Source organism: Gopherus evgoodei, chromosome 4 (genome assembly GCF_007399415.2).
Source record: "Gopherus evgoodei ecotype Sinaloan lineage chromosome 4, rGopEvg1_v1.p, whole genome shotgun sequence".
Lineage (NCBI taxonomy): Eukaryota > Metazoa > Chordata > Testudines > Testudinidae > Gopherus > Gopherus evgoodei.
The window spans coordinates 10,029,835-10,051,862 of NC_044325.1; positions in this window are offsets into that span (position 1 = coordinate 10,029,835).

Genomic DNA, 22,028 nt, shown 5'->3' on the forward strand with positions numbered 1-22,028 from the left:
CCCACTCAGCACAGTGCTAAGCAGGTGCTCACCAAAGTCAACGGGACTTAAGCACGTGCTTTGCCGAATCATGGTTGTTCTCTTCCGTATTTGACCTCAAGCAAAGCCCAGCCACTCAGACAAAGGCCCAGCGAACTCCTGCCTGGAGCTGAGAGCTCTCATTTACATTGCCTTCGCGAACTCATCTGCTTTCCTCGCCTGGCTGTCAAGGAGGGGGATATCTGATATATGCCAAGGGACAGATGGGGAACCCAGCAGAGTAACGCTTGCAGACGGTAAAGCAGATCCTCAGGTGTAAACCGTCTGATGATCATAAAAAAAATGATGAATTTGCTTTGTGATCGCAGCTGTGGGAAAACACGCTGGAAAGGGCCTGACTGGATATTTTACCACAGCCGCCAATGTCGGGGAATGACAGCTTAACAGCAGGAGTACAACTGCCTTTCAGCTAGGCCTAACCTCAGGGGGGCACCTAACAATATCAAGCAGTGACCCTGTGCTAAATGGTTTCCAATGTAACAGTTCCCTGGATACGTGCATGCGAGCCAACATTTCCAAACCAGGACTGTCAAGTTTGGCTCCAAAATCGATAGTTAGGCACCTGCCTGATTTGCAGACATGTGGAGCCCCTCAGAGCTCCAGCTCAGGTCAATGCGAAGTGCTGTGTGAGCTAGCTTTAGTCTCCTGTTTTAGTAAACAGGAGCCAAGATTTTCCAGATTTGCCCCATTCTAACCAAAGAGGGCCTGATTCGGATCGCTTGCATGTCTTACACCAGTGTAATGCCGACTTATCTCAGTGGGAGAAGATAACTGTGCCTCCAGATTGCAGTCATAAACCATCTCCTAGAGGTGGAATGTAACTTATTTTCACACAGCCTTTGCACCCAAGTGCTTTTGACTGGTACTCTAGCGTGTCTTTCCTCTGGCTTCAAGTACATATTACCACCTATGTCATTGTCAGCCTCTCTGAAGAAGAGCTCTGTGTAAGCTCGAAAGCTGGTCTCTCTCACCAACAGAAGTTGGTCCAATAAAAGATACTACCTCACCCACTTTATCACTCCAATATCCCGGGACCAATACAACTACAACAACATAGCTAACAATGTTCAGCCTTTGGAAGCTGCTGTTTCCCAAAAGCGACAGAGTGATATTTAAAAAATGCTTGTACTGTTCCCTTCTGCTCTGAAAGTAGCAGGAATCCCTATAGACTCATTTATATATCTGGGGTAGAATCCTGGCCCCATTGAAATCATAGGAAAAACTCCCCTTGGTTTCTGTGAAGCCAGGATTTCACCCGTGGTTATAAGCAAGGCAATCTGATGGTCCTGAGAACCAAGCAGCAGCTCCCCTTGGCCACCCTGAGTGCCCCAATAATGAAGGATGCCATCTTTATTTCCTTCTGCGTAGGATTGGACTTCATACCATTGCTGATTTGTTCCAAACAACACATTTTCTTAGCACACAGTGTTTGTCTGAAAATACACCTGGACGGCTGCCCAATTTGGAGAATGACTTGAATTACAAAAAAAGCACAGCTGTCTTTAACAACTGTCGAAGTTCATGCAACTCGTCTGCAATTTATTGACTAGGATTAGATGCTTATTGTCTATGACACGTTAAATACCATTACATTGAAGTTTATACAAGAAAATCCAAGTGTTCAGACTGGAATCTTAGCAATAACAGCTGGACCATTTGTTTATGTGATAGACAGGAAAGAATGACTTCTGTAATCTGTGTGTTTGGCTTCAGGATTTTCTACAACACAGAGAGAGAAAAAATTCTCTTCTCCCCTCTTCCTATCCCCACATCCCTAATTTCAAATGCTGAGGCAGAGCTGAACATCACCGGCTCATTTGTTGCTCACGTTAAGACCTTTGCCAACATTAGCCTGGAATCCTTCCCTTGCCCTCTCACACCTGACAAACCAGCACTTGAAATAGTGTAGCCCACCTCTCTGACAATAAGGGCCCAGGTCTCCAGCTCACAGCTCTCTCCCTCAGGCTGCTCACATTCCGCATTTTGTTTCTAGCATGAAAGACTTTGTTTTAAATCATAATAGTAACCAGGCTGTAATCACATTATAGCACACATGGAGAACTTGCAGAAAGTCATGTGCTTTGGATTTGACATTCTGATTTATGGTTGTGTGCTCCAGTTACACAGCTGCAATCTCATTTTCCGACAAAGATGTTTTCTATTTTTCTATTACTTTGCTTCGCCCTGTCTTTATGTTGAAGCAAATGAAAGCCACCAGGTGAAGTCAGAGCAGGAGGACAAATGTTTGGGCGTTCTTTTGAAGAGTACAAGAAAGTATTTTAGGCTGTACTTCCATGGACAAGTGTAGGTGGTGTAAACGGCTTGTTTCATGCCATTTGAAATTAAAGAGATTTGCAAACCTTTACATTTAGAAATTGGATCATCCTACAAAGTTTGCATCTCAGTCACTTAAGCTCAGATGCCTAGGCAGGGAAAATCACAGCAAAATTGCATTCGACATTTAGATGAACTGCCTAGTACAGCTAGCTAGATTGGAGCCAAAGTCCATTTTTATTACACCAAGGGGACCCTTACTCTGTGAGTAGTCCCACTGATTTCAGTTGGAGAACTCACAGAGTAAGGCTCTACTCAGTGTGAGTAAGGGAGGCTGAATCTAGCCCATCATATTAGGGACAGGTTCTACCACTTGTATTTGCAAGAAGCAGTCCCATTCTTTGTGCAGAATGAAGCAGGACTCATGGCCAGCGAGGGTGGCAGCACAAGGTCCTTGATTAAAAAGATGAGCACTTTTGCTGTAAATTGCATTTTATGTCAGAATTAGCTGCAGTTTATGTTTTGCACGAGCCTCTGTTGTTTCCAGCAGAGTACAGTAAAGAAAATGTCATTGACATTCTTTATAAAGCCTTAAGTATTTAAACTGTGATGAAATATCCATGTAGGGACAGTTTTGGTTCACCACTGTATATGGCCCAACACTACACTTTGTCCCACATCAGGAGTAAATGATGTGCTGTAAATGTATCTTATTTGAAATATAGGGTAAGGGTGTGTCTACACTGAAACGTTAGGGGTAGCAGAACTCGACTTAGCAGACCCTGGGTTTGTTAACCTAGGGTTTGAGCATCTACACTCATTTGCAAGCCCAGCTTAGGAATGGTTGAATTCCAAAATCTACACTGCATTATGTTGGCCCAAGTCCAACCACTCATGTCCCAGACTTCCTAATGCCCTCCCAAAATGCAGCCACTCTAGCCTTTTGTGCCTGGTGTCATGTGGGAAAACTGACTGACCAGAAGACAAAGAAAGTCAGCCCATAGGATTGTGGGATACCATTGGCAGAAGCCCAGGGCATAAGTCCAGTGGGGCTGCATCTACTCTGCAAAATAATAGGCCTTGAACCCTAGGTCCCGGCTCAGCACAGGCTCAGAGCCTCCATCCTGGTGGGGTACTGGGACCCTGTGTCAGAGCCCTGGGTTAGCGCAATTTGTGCGCAGATGGAAGGGGGTTTAGGCTTGAGCCTGAGTTCAAACCCTGGGCTTACACTGCAGTGTAGATATATCTGAAGATGTTAGTACATTGTAGTTTTTGGTAAGGGTTTGAAAGATCCTAGATGGGATGGAAATACATTTATAGCAGCTCAATGAAAACTTATTAAGGGATTAAAAACATTTGTTCACAATTGCAAATGTTTGTGAACGTGGACTGTAGGCGTTAGACCGCAATTCAGCAATCAGATCCACACAAATGAGATCTTAATTTCAATGGGGCTTTGATCATCAGCTCTTTGGGCCAGGCCTAAGTCTTGCATGTTGACTTCAGTGTGTGCCAGCACGTGGTAAGCACATTTGAAAATCAGGTCCCTTAGGTGCCTCAAACTCCACTTCTTGAGTCGGGGCATATATACCCATGGAGGTGCACCAGATTCTAACAGTACTCAGCACTGCCCCAAGCAGTTCCCACTATGCTCAATGGGAAATCCTGGGAGCTGAGCCCTCCTGAAAAATCTAGCCTCATTCAAATCTGGCCATCCCACTTTAGGCGCCATTTTTAATTCATTTTCCTGGATTATGGCCAGTATTATTTTGGCCTTGTAAATACAGGTTAGGATTTTCAAAGGGGCCTAAGAGAGTTGGGTAGGGCACCTGTGATAGAATCTTTGACATTCACAGCCACAAGCAATAAGCATTATAATTGTAATCCACTTTGACTGTATGTAAGAAACTCCCCCTTCACAGGTTAGAATACAGCTAGGAAACTGTAGTTACACAAACTAACCTAACAGGCAGGAACAGTCACAACTGACACATCTAGCTGCTAGACTGAATTGGTCCCTCAATCCGGGCAGATTCCTAAGGTTACAGCCTGAGTGAGTCAAAAATGGGAGAGGGGACTATTTCAGCAGAAAAAATCAACTTTTCACCAAAAGGCCAAAAAATAAAGTGCCAGAAAATTCCATTTTTTTGTTCCAAAATTAGAGGAAAACAGACATTCCATGAAAAAGTTTGTTTCACTAAAACCCCAATTTCCCCCCCAAAAAAACTAATGGAAAGTTTTGAACCAGCTGAAGTTATGGTATTAGTACTGTGGCTATCAGTCCTAAATATCTCCTGCAGGTACATGCTTTCAGCGGATCTCTTATTGGCTGGTTATTCAAGAGAGAACTAGTCCCTTAGCAAAGCAGACTACAGAGCATTTGAAAACTGGTCAAATGATAGTGAGTCCACTGTCATAATTTAAGACAAGCAAGAGAAACTGCACCACTCATGGGCAACCCTGGGTGTGTCGCAATAAGTGTCAATCTCCATCATACAGGAGAGCACCGAACACTTAGTAGAAAGCATATGGGAGAGGCATCGTAACATACTTTCCTTCACCTCCACCTGTTCTGCGACCCTCCACCGACTCATCAGAGCAGCTGGTCAAAAGTTTTTCAGGGGAGCGGTTTTCCATTAAATCCACTTTCATCAAAAGCCAAGTTCTGTGGGAATGTGGCAACTCCGATGACATTTTTTGATGGAAAAAGTCAAAATGATTCATTTGCACAGTGTTGTTTTGATTTTATTTTGGCTTTCATATTATATTAAAATCTTAATCTTATTATATTATATTTTATATATTAACTAGTATGCATATAATCTATACACAATAGGTTGCATTAAATTATAACATAAAAGTTTAAACTAAAAGGGACATTTTGAGAATCCCAAATCATTTTTTTTTGGGGGGGTGTGATTTTTGTTTCACAAGAAACTTTCGCTTTTTGTTCCAAATCAGAAATAATTTTTTCCCCCACGAAATGTCAGAATTTCCCATGGAACGGAAATTCCGGTTCCCAATCAGCTTGGTTCATATGCTCATTGTTTTGCACTCCAGGATTGTGATCACCTTTACCAACTTTTCAGTTGCAAGAGGTAATTAAATAAGCTACCTCTGCACCTCTAGTGTCCCTTTTACCAGTAATTGGGAAGCGTAGACAACACTATGACCAGCACAGTTGCATTATCCACAGTTGCAAGACGATCCTACGGCTAGGTCTCTAGGGAGTTAGGAGATTATTATTAGTTATTACTATTATGGTGAAGCCTAGACAGCCTGATCCAGGAGTAAGGGCCCATTGTGCCTGGTGCTGTACATATATATATATATCTGGGATCAAGTCCCAGCTCTGCCACAGACTTCCTGCATGACTGTGGGCAAGTCATGTAATCTGTCAGTGCCTCAGTTCCCCATCTATAAAATGTCCTGTCTATGCAGACTGTAAGCCCTTTGGGGCCGGGTATGATTCTCACCGTGTGTCTGAACAGTACCCAGAACAACTGGGGCCTGATCGAGGTTGGGGCCTCTAGATGCTACTGAAATGCAACTAAGCAATAATGGCAAGGACAAAAATTAGAACCCTTTTCAGAGCAAGCCCTGTATATTGTTTTTGTGAGAGCTAGCCCTTTGCTGCCCCCAAGTTGTTATATTTAATTATTTGTATTACAGGACTGCATGAAGGCCCTAACACAGCTCTGGGCCCATTGTGCTAGCCCTTGGACATGTAAATTATAAGAACCAGTCCCTGTAGATTGTAAGAAACAGTCAACAAATAGACAAGCCAGACAAAGAGTGGGAGGGGACACGGAAACACAGAGAGGGGAAGGAATTTGTCCATGGTCACACATGAGGTCAGTGGCATAGCCAGGAATAGCACCAGGTCTCCTGAGTTCCAGTCCAGTGCTCCATCCATCAGCTCTTATACAGTAAAAGCTGTGTTATCCTGCACGTTAGCAACCAGAAAGCTCTATTAACCAGCATTTCTGATATCTCCCAGTACAAATCTTCAATTTAGTAACCGGGACTAGTACACTGTCCATAGGGTGAGCAGATATCCCAATTTTATAGGGACAGTCCCTATTTTGGGGTCTTTTTCTTATATAGGCTCCTATTACCCCCCACCTCCATCCCGATTTTTCACACTTGCTGTCTGTTCACCCTATCTGCCCAGCACGTTATGCAGTTTGACATTCTGCACTCAACTTTTATGTAAAAGAGGCAGAAGACAAGTAAGGAAGCTGATATCCAGGATTTATTCAAAAAAGCATCTTCCAGGGTGTGCCATAGGGTCATTACAGATTCAGTCCAATCTCCTACACCTTCTACATCTGCAATGATAATTGATGTTGATAATGACCTTGAGGCATTGCAAGATCCTGAAGTGCCTTCTGAATCACCAAAGAGAGATTAAATTATGTTCAGTACAGTTTTAGTGTTAAGTGTATTTTAAGTGATCTGGGTGTATACCATGCACTGCCCATAGTGATATGAAGTGTCATAAGATAACCTACTGTATAGGAAACGTTACCTGTCTACACCTAAGTGATTCAGGAAACCAACCACTCTGCAGAGCAGCACTACTACTGGATTGGTGAGTACCTGTAAACTATTTTATACTTTGTTCATTTTATTATATTGTAAATCTTTGAAAATTGGTATTTCATTGGTAAGTGTAACTCTTAGTTAACCTGAATTTTTGACTAGCCGGCACCCCCCAGCCCCCCAACATGCTGGATAACAAAGCTTTTACTGTACCTCCATTTCTTTACATAGTGATGGGCATGGCACTTGCCTTCCTGGGCCCTTACTTTCATTCATGCCAGGTGCTTACTCCAACTGATCCCCACTCCCACTCAATTTTTCCTTTTCCCAGTACCATTTTAGAGGCCAAGCAATATGTCTCTAGTTTCACCCAGATCTTTCCAAGTTCCTTGGTTAAATAAATGTGCTCTGTCTACCAACACCTTCCCTCTGCTCACAGTTTCATGTATCTTTTCAGACTTTCCCCATCTCTCTAGTTGCTCCTTTCAGATTTCTGGGTCGGTCTGTCAGTCCCTGGTTCTTTAGCAGTCTAATTCCTTGATTGTCTGTGTCACGCTGTCTGGAGCGGCTCATGACTCTGAGTGCCGGCCTCAGGGCAGAGTGTCAAGAAGCAGGGCACAGACCCCAAACTGCTGTATGTTCTATAATTGGATTTCCCAAACCCAGTAACAAACGTGAAGTCCTGAAGTTGTAGAGCTGTTCTCCCGTGGAGTTACAGACCATCCCCTTGGGCACTATGGGTCTATCTTGACACCCAGGCAAGCTGGACTTAGTGATAAATGGTCACTTGCACCAAAGATCACAAAATATTCAGGTTGCTCCCAGCTCCAAGAGACCAGTCATTTACTCCAGGTGAATTTGTACCTTAGATCTCACACCAAACACAACGCTTGTGGCCAATCCTATAGCAAACTGACTAAGGATTTACTTACTAGAAAAAAAAAAGAGAGAGTTATTTCAGGTTAAAGTAGGCAGCACGTCTACACGAATGAGTTACAGCCTGTGGTTCTGAAAAGTAACAGTGATGTAGTAATCTGTCAGCAATGAATGTCTTTTAGGGCTAACCCAGGTGGGCTCTGAGGATCTTTGCTTCTTTTCCTAGCTCCAGCCCTGTGAGAGTTCAACCAGCGAAGAGATGAGAAAAATTCATGTCAATGATATTTATTTTCCTCATGCAGAATTCAAACTGATGGGACGGGCTTCCTTGCACATAGTATCTTCATGGGTGTGAGAGGGCCGAGTCTTTATATTGTGATGCTTCACAATGTCCCACTTAGTTTTGACAGTTCTTGGTGGGCGGGAGAATCCTCCTCCTGCTTGGGTTTACAAGTTCAGCACAGGCATTTTTCCAGTGATAAAGCAAAATTTACATATTACCATATAGCATAGGATACAGGCATTACAAATAGGATTAATGCATGCACCAACTTACCAGCCTTTTATAGAGTCTAATAAACACATCTTTGCAAATCTGACCCCTGTCTTGAACAATGCTAACATGCAGGAGAGCTGGTCTGGTTTCCAGCTATGAATTTGTCAGTGCTCAGCTGACTCCTACAGCCATGGCAAGAGCTGGCACATGGTCTACCAGCATCATAGTCTGTGCTGTAGGAATCCACATTTTCTTCTATATTTCTCCTTTTTCCAATGGGAAATATCTCTCTCTTTCTTTCTGGCCTTCTTCTTTTTGAGGCAAATTTATGTAGCATAATTACTAGTGTCTGCTTTGGTCAATAAATTACTCTCTGCTGTGCCCTCTGTGATGGGTTGGATCACAGAAACCCCCTTGGGAACTGCCAGCTGATGTGCCAAAACTACTTCAGCCCCTGCTTTCCCTGCCAGCTCAGGACTCCAGCACCCTGTCTTGTTGAGCCAGACATGCCAGTCTGTTCCAACACAGACCCAGGGTCTGAACCATGTGCCCCAAAGCTGCAGACTTAATTGAAAGCAACTCACAGAAGTGTTCCGGTCTTTAACAATCAGATGCCCAACTCCCAATGGGGTCAAAACCCCAAATAAATCCGTTTTACCCTGTATAAAGCTTATACAGAGTAAACTCATAAATTGTCCGCCCTCTGTAACACTGATAGATATGCACAGCTGTTTGCTTCCCTGCCCCCCAGGTATTACTACATACTCTGGGTCAATTAATAAGTAAAAAGTGATTTTATTAAATACAGAAAGTAGGATTTAAGTGGTTCCAAGTAGTAACAGACAGAACAAAGTGAATTACCAAGCAAAATAAAATAAAACATGCAAGTCTAAGTCTAATACAGTAATAAAACTGAATACAGATAAAACCTTACCAGTTCCAGTAAGCTTCCTTTTACAGACTAGTCTCCTTCTAGTCTGGGTCCAGCAACCACTCACACTCCCTGTAGTTACTGTCCTTTGTTCCAGTTTCTTTCAGGTATCCTTGGGGGTGGAGAAGCTTTCTTTTTAGCCAGCTGAAGACAAAATGGAGGGGTCTCCCAGGGGTTTAAGTAGACTTTCTCTTGTGGGTGGAGACCCCCTACTCTCTCCTATGCAAAGTCCAGCTCCAAGGTGGAGTTTTGGAGTCACATGGGCAAGTCACATGTCCATGCATGACTCAGTTCTTACAGGCAGCAGCCATGGCTTACCTGCCACCTTGAAGGTCCTCATGTAGACTTCTTATGTGGATTGGATCCTTCCAAGATCCATTGTCCCTTAAGTGTTTCTTGATTGGGCATCTAATTTGCACATTCCTAACCAAATTCTTTTCAAAGGCTACTTAGAAATCAAGCCAGTCCACAGCCAATATTCATAACTTTGAATACAAAAATGATACATGTATACAAATAGGATGAATAGATTCAGTAGATCATAATCTTTACAGAGATATGTTACATGGCATATGTAGCATAAAACATATTCTAGTTATGTCATGTATATGCATTCATAAGCATATTTCCATGAAGCCTTGTGGGGTACACCATCACATAAATTACTCCCTGCTGTGCCCTCATCTTCAGGGATTCGGAGTGCAAGATACCCAAAGAGATTGTGAGAGATAACGGTACATATAGAGGAAATACTGCCTACAAGTCCCATCCAACTCCCAATCTCACCTATGACTGGTCTGCACAACCCCAAAGTACCAGCTTTATTCTTGTGACCCACCTCAGGGCTCTGCAGGCCCTTCCTTGTTTGTTTTGGAGCCATATCAGCTTCTTATCACTGGGGAGCGTAGGAATTTTTCACATAAAAAGATTTTCTTGGGGGGGGTGAATGCCCTCCTTTCAAAAAAAATAAAACATTTTCCGGAAAATTGGCTACATCACTGACATTTTTCCATTTTCTACAAGATAGTTCAACACTTTTAACTGGAATCAGTTTCAAAAATTTTCATTTACAGAAAACTATTTTCTTAAAAACAAACAAACACGCACACACACACACAGAGGCTTTGAAGCCAATAATATTTTCAAATTAGTTAGATAAAAATGTTGGTTAATATTTTTTTCTGAAAAGGGTCCGTTTGAAACATGAGAAATGGAACCAACTTGGACATTTTTTCATAAGATAATTTTCTCCCTTTTGACCTGCTCTGCCAAGGACCATTCCTGGGTACGATGGAGCCAAGAGGGACAGCAACTTCCTGAGGGAAGGAATGGAAATTTGCCTCCACAATGCTCTGCTGGCCTCAGAGGCAGGTGGGGAGTACCACATTGGGTCAGTATTTGGGGAGGAACTTATGCAGTCAGGTGGAACAAAACCAAAGCACACACACCTGTTTGACTTAATCCTGGCTGCCCAGGGTCACCCAGGGCCATTCCAGCAGGTCTCTGGGGTGTAGACATACCTCATCAATGAACCCTACACTGTGGACTGGAAGGATAGGGATGTAGGTCCCCACAGGAAGGGTGATGGGGATGACTGAGAACTCGAATGTGATCCCTGCAGGAGGTGAGGGAGACTGGAATTTGACACCTTCTCTCCCCCACAAGAAATATCGCAATTGACTCCACTGGCTGCCTTATGCTACCAGGTGGTTCCCCTATGGAAAAGAAAAAAGGAGCCGCCATGCAGCCAAGAAGGTGGGCCCAGACTGATATGAACTGCCTTGAAAAAAATGGTTGGGGAAACTGCCGTGAAAAGGGCAAGACTTTTGGAAGAAGAAACCGAGTCAGACACTCCTCTCACCCAGCAGGCATGCAAATCCAGATTCTTGGTTTGAACCCATCTTTCCTTGCACCTAAGATTATTGTATTGATCCTCTCTCAACTTCGAGACAGTAAAATCTGGCAGAAAAGCCTGGAGCGTAGATTCAGCCCCACAAATATATTTTTCATCATGGGCAGATGCAGGGTGAGGCACAAAACCAGAGACCAGGTTGTACGGCTCTGCTGAGTGCTTCTGCCTGCAGTGGGGGACGAGTTCGTTGAGTTGTCAAAACCCGTACCTTGCAAGAGCTCCATGGAGGAGAGATTACGGTTTTTGCATTGTTCTCCAAATTACTTTAAATGGCAGCTTAAAAGGCTTTTAAGGTTTTTATTCCAAGCGGAAGTATTAACTGGAACTGCCAGGGGCAGTTAGCTTGAGAAAAGCAATACCGTACATCTTAAATTGGGTAGGAATTTTTTATGACCCAAATTCTTCATTTATTATACCCAGATGGTGGAAGCGCACTCCTGTCTCAAATGCCCAGAAAGGAGAGATAGAACTGGCCCTGCTGGCCTGAAGACAAATGAGGCTAGGCCAGAGTTTTTTAATGGGGAAAGTTACTTACCTTCTTGTTCTGCAGGTTTCTCACTCCCGGGTCTCAGCTCCTTTGTGTGAGACTGGTAGAACTCCCCTGGCTCTGATGGAACTGGACCCTGGAAGGCAGCAGTAGCGGTGCTGAGCGTGAATCGTGTCCCCTGTGGCCATTTCACACCACTCCCTGCTAGCTACAAATGCTGCCATCTGAATGGCCCAGTCGGCTTCCTTTTCATTGCAGTTGGCAAGTGAGCAAGCACCCGACAGCAAATTGTGCCTTACCAGCCATTGCTTCAGCTATTCAGCATTCCACTGGCATCCACCAGGCCTCCTTTACCCAGCCTGGTAGGACTAAACTGAAGCCTATCTGCTCCCATGTGCTCAAGGACACGCAAAGTAGGCGCTCAATTGCGTGGACACAATTCCTGGCTGAAAACCAAGCTCACTCTATCTTTAACTCTTATTTCTGAAACCATTATCATGTGTATATTGTACGTCCTTGATTCTCATTCAATAATCAGCTTGCACTGGGCACTTGGGTTTAGAAATTAAGTGGGAGTGGAAGAGTTAACAACTAACTGCAAAAACCATCAAAAGCAAAGAACCACGTAGGAGGCAGCGTGGTCTATAAGTCATTAACCTAGAAAACAACAGACCCGGGTCACTCTGCTACTAATCTGCTGTATGATCTTTGGTAAATCTCTGTCTTATCTATAAAGACTATAAACTGTTTACAGTGACTGTTTCTCATTACGTGTTTGTACAGAGCCTAGCACAACAGGGCCCTGACCTCCGTTAGTCTCTAGGCACCGTGGTAACACAAACAATACATGGAAGTACTATCAGTAACAGGGAGCAGTCCGTGGAAAAGTATTCCACAGAGCGTGGAGATCAATATATTGGGCCCAATTCATCTCATAGTTGAGTTACATTGGAGAGGAGTCTGGCCCATTGTGTCCTAGATATTATGGAGCAGTGTTACAGGGTGCTCTACTCACTGCTAGGGTGGCGCCTCCTCCTGGTGGTTGTGGGGATTAGCTCGGCGAGGCTGACGCTCCTTCCTGTGGTTGCACTCCAACTCTCTCTCTCAGTCTGCAGCCCCTCTTTCGCTCTAGGAGCTGCTTTGGCTCTCTTGCCATGTCACTACACTCATTTCCATCTTCCAGGGTATCAAAGTCTTTCTTCAGCAGTCCGAGGTAGGCATCCCATTCACAGCCTCATTGCCACTTCCCCAGTGCCTGGCAGGGGAACCTGGGCCCACCCTCCTCTCTGGATTCCAGCTCAGGGACTCTCTAAAAAACAATCAATGTCTGTGTCCTTCTCAACCTTACTGCCTTTCCCTACCATCTGGCACTCCACTCTCCCTCTCAGTTTGCCAGTTTCACCACTCCCTCCTCCCAGGGAGTGACTGCAGGTTTTCCCAGCCATGCCCTCTGCTGCCAATTTCCAGTGTTTATAGACGGAGCCCAGCTCCTTTCTCCTCAGCTGGACTCCCTCACCCTGTCAGGGGATTACTTAGGCCCCTGGTTCCCCTCAGATGTGGCCTGTCTGGTTAATTAGCCCCCTTCTGAATTTACATTAACCCTTTCAGGGTAAGTGTGGGGTGAACACTGCCCTCACCAGCAGGCGAAACAAAGTGGCTGAAAAATCCTTTCAATCCGGAGACTATAGATATCAAAGCCAAGCACTTGAGCTGGAGAAGGAGTAATTTTGATGCAATCATCATTTTTCTAGGCTCTTTATCATGCTCCCAATGAAATCAACAGCAAAGCGCCTATTGACTTCAGCTGCAACAAAACAATGTCTGGTGTTTAAACGTTGTTAAAGGGCATTCGAGTTACTGTACGTGAAAGCAGTTTAATCTCAATATATGCACAGCAGTGTGGAGGTGCTCATTTGATGAGTGAAATAGTAATTAACAAATTAAAAGAGCAAAACTTGATTTACAGTTAAATGGTCATTTTAACAACTTGGGTAACGGGGGTTTCATGGGTGCTTCTATAGCACAACCTAGCAGAGAGAATGGAAGAGCAGCGGAGGCATAAATGGAACTGAACTGTCAGGAGGTGAGCTTGCACAGAACCAGTAGCTGGAAACGGAAGCTAGAAAATTCAAATTGGGAATGAGACACAGTTATTAGTGAGGGCAATTGACTGCTGGAACAAACTACCAAGGGAAATAGTGGATTATCCATCTCTTGATGTCTTCAAGTCGTGACTGGATGCCTTTCTGGACTATATGCTTCAGCTAAACACAATTTATTGCGCTGAACACAGGAGCAACAGAGCAAAATTTGTTGGTCTGTGATGTACAGGAGGTCAGACAAGATGGTCTAATGCAGAGCTAGTCAATTATTTTTTGTCAAGGTCCACATTTCTTGGTCAGGATATAGTCAAGGTCCAGACTTCAGAGAAGGAGAAGAAGAAGAATCGTCATCACAATAAAAAGTAATGATAATAAATAAATACAAGGATTTTGGTGTCCATTCAAAAGTGTTTGGCAGCCTGGATTGGGCCCGTGGTCTGCCTATTGAAGGTCCCTGGTCTAATGGTTCCTTCCAGCCATAAAGTCTATGAATGTTAAAAGTATGAATGTTGAAAAACTTAAGATGTTTGGCACTGTCTGCTCTTGAGCTGTGATCTTATCAGATCTCACAAGCCAAGCAGTGCTGGAATTGACTGTTTACCTAACACAGATGGGGACCCCCAGAAATACTACAGGGAGCAGGGCTGATGATTCAATAGTTGGCAGCCTTCCTGCTGAGCCTTTTGACCAATGCAGCATGTAGGAAAGGGAAGCACGCTGCTATTTGAAATGCCCTCTGTCAGATGAGATGTAAAATCATGGGCTTCTCAACCACATGGTCATTAAAGATCTTTGGGCATATGTCACATAGCAAGAGTTCTTATTCACTCACAGCAGCGTCAATCCAAAGCAGTTCCCCATAAACCGATGGATTTCAACCGTGCATAGAGAAAGGAGAGAGAAAGGATGGATTTCAACCATCTCAGAGAAAGGAGAATCTAACTGCTTGTTGGGTAACTTTGTTGTTCTGACCAGTAGAACTAGTCAGAGAAAGGTATTTTTCGTGACAATGTTTTCAAGAAATGATAGTTTTCGGGGGGGAGGGGGGAGTTTGAACATTTCTGCAGATTTTTTTTAACAGAAAAAAAATTAACAAAAAAATCCAAATTTAAAGTATTCAGTTTAAAACACCCCAGCAATTTTGAAAAAAAAAATCCATTAAAAATTTTGTTGGGGAGGTTCTTTTTTATTTTTTTAACCAAAAGATATTTTTGGATGAAAATTTTTGACCAGTTCTACTGATCACATTCCAGGCTGGCTAATTATACTCTATCTAAATTGCCCCTGCAGTTTCAACTGGATATAACATCTCTTCTTTTCTATCTTAACTCTTGTGTAGTGATGAACAGGTGATGTATTCCACTGCAGAAAGCACTGCCTTTCCATGTTACACCAAAAGACCACAGAGTTCCTTCAGAGAAGAAAGAGCTATATAAATATATTTATTATTAAGTTAGTAAGAAGTCAATGAAGTGTTCAGCCATCCTCTCCCAGCCATACATTTATTATACAATAAGCACAATAACTCCCTGTGTTGAGTGAAGAAGGTTCCCTTTAACCATCGTCCATGGGACAAGTTCTGATCACTTCTCACTCTGGCAAATTAGCATGGAATCAGTGGACCAAACCTGAGCTCCTCATTCAAATTTAACTCAGTCCTTCCTCAGACAAATTTCTACTGACTAAAAACTAGGTAGGGACTTCAGGATTTGGCTTCATGATTGCAAAATTGATTACAGAGCAGCAGCATGATATTGCTGTAATAGTCAATTTTTATGCTGAGTACATTTGTAAATAGTTTTTACAAGGGTAATAAGTGATGAAGAGATGTTTTAAGTGGACTTGATTGAAAACAAAAAAGGGTAGTTGAGTAGGTTTATGAAACACTTAAAAGAAATTGACATTTTTCATTTTGTTTGGAATTTTCCCTGGAATTTTTTTGTATTGGAAAAAGCTTGGAAGAAGGGGGAAAAGGTGAATTAAACAACTCGAGTGTGTTTCTTACCACCTCACCACCAACATAATAATAATAATAATTAATGAGATATTTCTCTCTCTCTGTGCATGTATATATATATATTGTGACAGACCCAGGCCAGTTGGGTACAGCAGACTAGCAGAAGGCAGATATACTGGCCACTGGATTAACAGTTTTCTGTTCCCTGACTGACCAGAGCATGGGCTGCTCCAGGCTAATGAGAACACCTGACTCTAATTAACCTGCAAAGAGTCAGGTGAGGCCATTAAGTTAATGTGACCATCTGACTCTAATTAAGGCCCTGCTGATACTATAAAAAGGGCTCACTCCAGTCAGGCAGAGGAGAGCCAGGGAGCCAGAGGAGAGGAAGTGCGGCTGAAGGGCTGGTTACTGAAGACACCATCAAACCATCGTTAAGCGAGCCCTAAGGTAAGGGTGAAGAAGGGAGAAGCAGGAGATCTGTGGGGAAGTGGCCCAGGGAAATGTAGCAACTCTGGCAGTGAAAGGTTGGCTGCCAACAGCTGCTACCATTAGGGTCCTTGGGCTGGAACCCAGAGTAGAGGGTGGGCCCGGGTTCCCCCCAACCCACCACTACAGGAACATCTCCTGGGAGGGGAAGTCAGGCCCCTCTCAGGACAGGAGGCTGAACAGAGACTGTGGGAGTTCTCTCACCAACCTCCTTGCAGGCCTATGATGAAAAGGGCTCAGTAGACTGTAACCCTGGCTCTAGAGAGAGAAGGGCTACGTGAAGGGTCACAGTGAGCCTCCTGCAATATATATAATTTTTTGCAAAGATTTGTTTTGGGCAAAAAGGCATTTTCCAACCAAAAAAAGCTTTCAATTGGCTCTAGTTACAAGCATGTTACAGACATACATAGTATATTAGAGAGACAAGGTGGGTGAGGTAATAGCATTTATTGGACCAACTTCTGTTGGTGAAAGAGACAAGCTTTCGAAGCTGGTCTCTCTCACCAACAGAAGTTGGTCCAATAAAAGCTATTACCTCACCCACCTTGTCTCTCTAATATCCTGGGACAAACACAGTTACAACGACACAGCAAACATGAGTCATATATATTAATGATGGCTATAAGCACAATGGTATTGGCTTTAAGCAAGCCTGTTAGATTATAATGATTAACCATTTTTTAAAACATCTGTTAATCATTTATTGAAACTTTATGAGCTTTTTTATAAATGTCCCCTTAATATAAAATGTGACCCAAGTAACTATATCTGAGCCTTCCCTTTCGTGTTCCTCGCTGGTGTTTTGAGGGTTACTGTTCAGTGCTCCTGCTCCTTCTACTGGGAAATAAAACTCCCTGGGGTTAAAGTAAATTAATGGTGCTCTAGGATGGTATTTATTGTTGTTTCTGAGTCCTCTAAAAGCACCACAGATATTACCCACAGATTTGGTTTGCCATTTAAAGCTTTCCTAAGCCAGGGTGAAATGGTTCAGCATCTCTTGATGTGATATACCAAGAGGATCTGGGATCATTAGTACTTAGTAGTTACTGAGTGCAGTGGAAATCCCCCGCAGCCACTGAAAGTGAGGCCCAAAGAAAGACCTTTTGTAGCATTGCCTTTCCTTTCTGTCCACCGTTAGCAGCACCTGGTGGGAACAACAAGGGTTTTGCAGCAAATGCCCCCTGGTACTTACTCTGTTTTGAGCTGTGCGATTTGAACTTTGTTCTGCTGAGGACTTTTTTTTTCTTTGTAGGCTTTTAAAAAGAGGCTTCAGTTGCACAGTTGGTCTATGTTATGGACCAGATCCTCAGCCGATGAAAATCAGCATAGCTCCACTGAAATCAACACAATGTTGCTGAATTACTGCCGATGTGGATCTGGACTTACATCTCCAACATCAACAAAACCAATGTATTATAATGTACCATTAGAAATCGTGGCATAACTGATTCATTGGGAAAGCAGTTCTGTAAGGATGCTGCCAACCATTAGAATATCTAAATCAGGATGAATATGTGGATGAAGAACCCTCCCCATTTTAGACAGATTTTAATGTGATCGTTCATGGGTTTGGTTTCACTGATATTTTCCTTTATCCATCTCTTTTCCCTTAAAGTCTGTATTTTTCAGGGAGTGCAGGCTACGTGGAACAATGACAAACCCCACTGCCCTGCCCCAAAAAACGATGGTGCTGGCCTCCTTTGAGAGAAGCTCATTGCAAAATGATGGGCCACATTTTCCTTTTGCTTACACCACTGCAAGCCCATTGAGAAAAGCATCTGTCTCATTGAGAAAAGCATCTGGCCTTGTGTTATTAATGGTCTCAAGTTGCAGTGGGGGAGGTCTTGGTTGGATATTAGGAAACACTATTTCACTAGGAGTTGTGGTGATGATTTAGTTGGGGATTGGGCCTGCTTTGAGCAGGGGATTGGACTAGATGACCTCCTGAGGTCTCTTCCAACCCTAATATTCTTTGGAAGTGTGAAAACAGGTGGGACTAAGACAGACATAGCGCTGATGCAGCAGGACAAGAAAAGACAAGTGAAGTTATGATCTTGTGCTGATTTCACTCCTTGCACCATAGCCACATCCTCCAGCTCAGGAAACAGAGTGGATGCTACTAGGGTTTCCAGTCTGGATTTCTGGCCAGCAACAGAAGGAGTATCACCATAAACTGACAGTGACTACTTAGGTTGAGAGGAATCAGACTTCCTTGTGTGCTGAGGAACCAGATGTTTTTCATTAACTGGTGCACACATGGGTACAAATGTCTCCTTGACCTCCACTTGATACAGAAGGGATTTCTTTACAGTTTGCCTTGTCCGTAAAGGCTTTGGTGATAGACCAGTGTGACCAGACTCTCTTTGCTGTATCCATCTTGTGAGTAATCTACCAGTGATATGTTGCCTAAGCACATATCACCTCTCAGAGAAGATATATGTGCTCTGTGCTTAGTTGAGCACAACTGCTAGTGGACTTCATGATTTCCCTGACTAGAGAACAAAAGGAACTGTCCATATTGACTTCACTGGTAAAAATTGCCTTGCAGAATAGCAGCGGGACTCCCCAAGGGGGTGTGGTGTTTTGTTTAATACAGAGATTTGAACCAGTACTAAAACAGGATTCACACCATTCTAGAATAAAAGCTGACCTTCTGAGGAATTATCACTTATTTTTTCTCTCATTGTCCCTCCTATGATCTACTCATCCATAGTCAAGGCTTTCATCTATGTGAGCTGCTCATGCTGACTATGTTCCCCTTAGATTACTGAATCCATCTCTATTCAGATTTGTAGGACCGGAGCTGCATTACACTACCTAGGTCTATTAATATAGAATTTCTATTCCACTAGCACGTTGCCTATCCCTCTTTTTGTGCCAAATTGGTCCATTTGGAATCACGTTAAGAGAACAGGTTTTCTTTATAGAGTGGAAGAAGCAAAGTATTAATAAGGTACAAAATGCAGTAGTTCTTCCTAACTGAGGAAGACTTCTTTTCAAACAAGAGGAGAATTTTAAAACTACTGATTTACAAAGCAATAACAATTGCTTTTTTTATGCAGACGGGGACAGCTGGTGAGAACGGGGATATTTCCACCAAAGTCACTTACACCAGTGAGGATATGGCCCATGAGGTTACATATATTGAGACAAATTCTGCTCTAATTTGCACAAGAGTAAATCTGGAGTAATTTGGGTTGAGTCCACATCTGGATTTACACCAATGTAAGTTAGGGCAGTGTAGCATCTAGCAGTGGTTTTCAAAGTTTGGATCCTGGGCCATGGAATGCAAGGCACTGGGTCACCTTGCTCAGCACCCAGGGACCCTCATGGCCAGCCAGTAAAACTAGTAGTCCCTACCTATTCTGACACCGCGCTGCGCCCTGGAAGTGGCCAGCAGCAGGTCTGGCTCGTAGGCAGGGGGGCCACAGGTTGCTGCCCCTGCCCCAAGCACCGGCTCCACACTCCTATTGGCTAAGAATCGGCCAATGGGAGCGGGGCTGGCAGGGCCTGTGGGTGAGAGCTGCATGGAGCCGATTGCACTCCTCCACCTAGGCGTTGGACTTGCTGGTCGCTTCCGGGGCCCAGCGCGGTCCATGGTGCCAGGACAGGCAGGAAGTCTGTCTCTGCACCCCAGCTGTGCCGCTGACCAGGAGCCACCAGAGGTAAGCCTGCGCTCCAACCCCCTCATCCCGAGCCCCATCCCAGAGCCCTGCCCCAACCCAGAGCCCCCTCCCACACACTGAATCCTTCATTCTTGGCCCCACACCACAGCCCTGACCCCCAAACCCCAATCCTCTGCCCCAGCCCTAAGCCTCCTCCTGCACTCCAAACCCCTCATCCCCAGCTCCACTGGGTCACGGGCATCAACAATTTTCTTCACCTGAGTCACCAGGAAAAAAGTTTGAAAACCATTGACATATAGGACTTGGGTAGTGTCCTTTTAAATAGTATGGGAGCCTCTGTCTTCTAATGCAGAAGCCACCATAATCCTGACAGAGCAGAAGCGTACATATTAATATCTGAATGATGTGGAGATAGCAAAGACACAACCAGCAGGATCTGGCCAACTGCATCTACTGTATTTATGGGGTGTTTGTATAGGATGGGAAAGAGAGAGATTCCTCTTGTGGCATGTGAGACCCAGGGAGAGTGAAGTGATGGAATAATTCACTTCTCAGTCCATTTACTGAGAGTCACCCTTCCTCCCGCAATTCAAGAAGAGAAATGTTGTAGCAGAAACTAGCCCTAGGTGATATGTTGTTTATTTCTTTTCTCTGCATTCCCTGCTCTACATTGTAAATAGTCATTTGTTCCTCTTCCAGAGGGCGATACATGGTCTCACCAGTAGGAAATGTATCATCCTCCAATAAAACCAAATCCTTGGTGGTGATGATGATGATTTATTGATCTTGGCTCTCTCACTTGCACCGATGGAAATAGAAGCTGGCAATTAGCTCATGTCTTGCAGCCCAGCCTAGGCAAGTGTGTTTACTGCTGGCTGCTTTCTAAGGAGGGGATCTGCTCTTTGGAGGAAATTTTCAAGCACTGCTGCCATATTAATCTAAACTTGAATCAATGTCGATTAAATTCAAATGCATTTGTGGGGTCCCTGCTTCCTAGTGCCATGCTACCTATGGGATAGCAACATGCAGGCAGAGTCTAATCATATAATAAACACATATATTAAGAACCTCTCCAGCCAACCCAAACAAACAATAAAAAGCAACGTGCATGACACTGACCCATGGAAACTTCCTGAGTCCAAGGGGCTCTGCAGCTGGAGAGGCTCTCATTGCTAGCAGATGCCTATGGCTACTCCCTTCCCAGTCTCCACCCACTCTGATCACCATATAAAGCAATCAGACACTGGGGGCACAGCAGGCATGCTTCAAAGGGCCTAATGCAGTGGGGTTTTAAATCATTTTTCTGACAGGGTTAAGAGAAGCACCTGGGGTCCAGGTAACCTGGCAATGACCACACTGCAGACTCTGATCTGTTTCACACAGTGTAAAACAGGTGTCACTCCACAATCCAACTGAGATTAGAACCTGGCCCAGTAAAACTGTGTGTCTGATTAAATTAGGACCTAAGGCCTAGGTTTTCAAAAGCAGCTAGTGATACCTTGCATGCCAAACTCGAGGCACCTGAAAGTGGCCTGGTTCTCAGAAGATGGGTGGCTCAGCGTATTCTCAAAATTAGGCTCCTTTACAAGGTCCCAAGTTTGGCCCCCAAACTCACAAGTCACTTATGAAAACACAGGCCATAGATTCTCCTGGATCTACATTGGAATGTGTAGAATGAATTAGATAAAATAAGAACTGTCTTGAACCTTTGTCTTGTGTACATATTGCTCCTTGGCTCAATCTCTTAGCCAGTTTGGAAAAGTTTAGTTAATTTTAATATGGTTTTAAAAAAAAATCCATGCAGCTTTTCCTGCTTCTCCATGAGTTTCCAGTACAGGACGCTCTCTGGTGATCTAGAAGATCAGTTTCTTTCAGTGAGGTCTATCCTAGTCTGTTAGAGCTGGTGGTTTTGATCACTTCCTGCTCATTCTGTTCTGCATAGGCTCATACACCATCCTCATCACCATGGTCTCTGAGCACTTTCCACTGGTGCTGTAAGAGATGTGACTAACATTATTGCTGGATGAACATTTTTCAGCTAACATCCAACGAAGTGGGTATTCACCCACGAAAGCTCGTGCTCCAATATGTTTGTTAGTCTATAAGATGCCACAGAACTCTTTGCCATTTTTCAACTAACAATCTTCTGTTGGAAAATGTTGCTTTGGCTAAACTGAAGCATTCTGCAGGAATTAGTTTATTTCAAACAAATTTTGTTTTGAAGAAAACTGAAATATCATTTCAATAAGATTGAAATGTTCTGTTTTTATTTGTTTGTTTCAAAACAACATTTT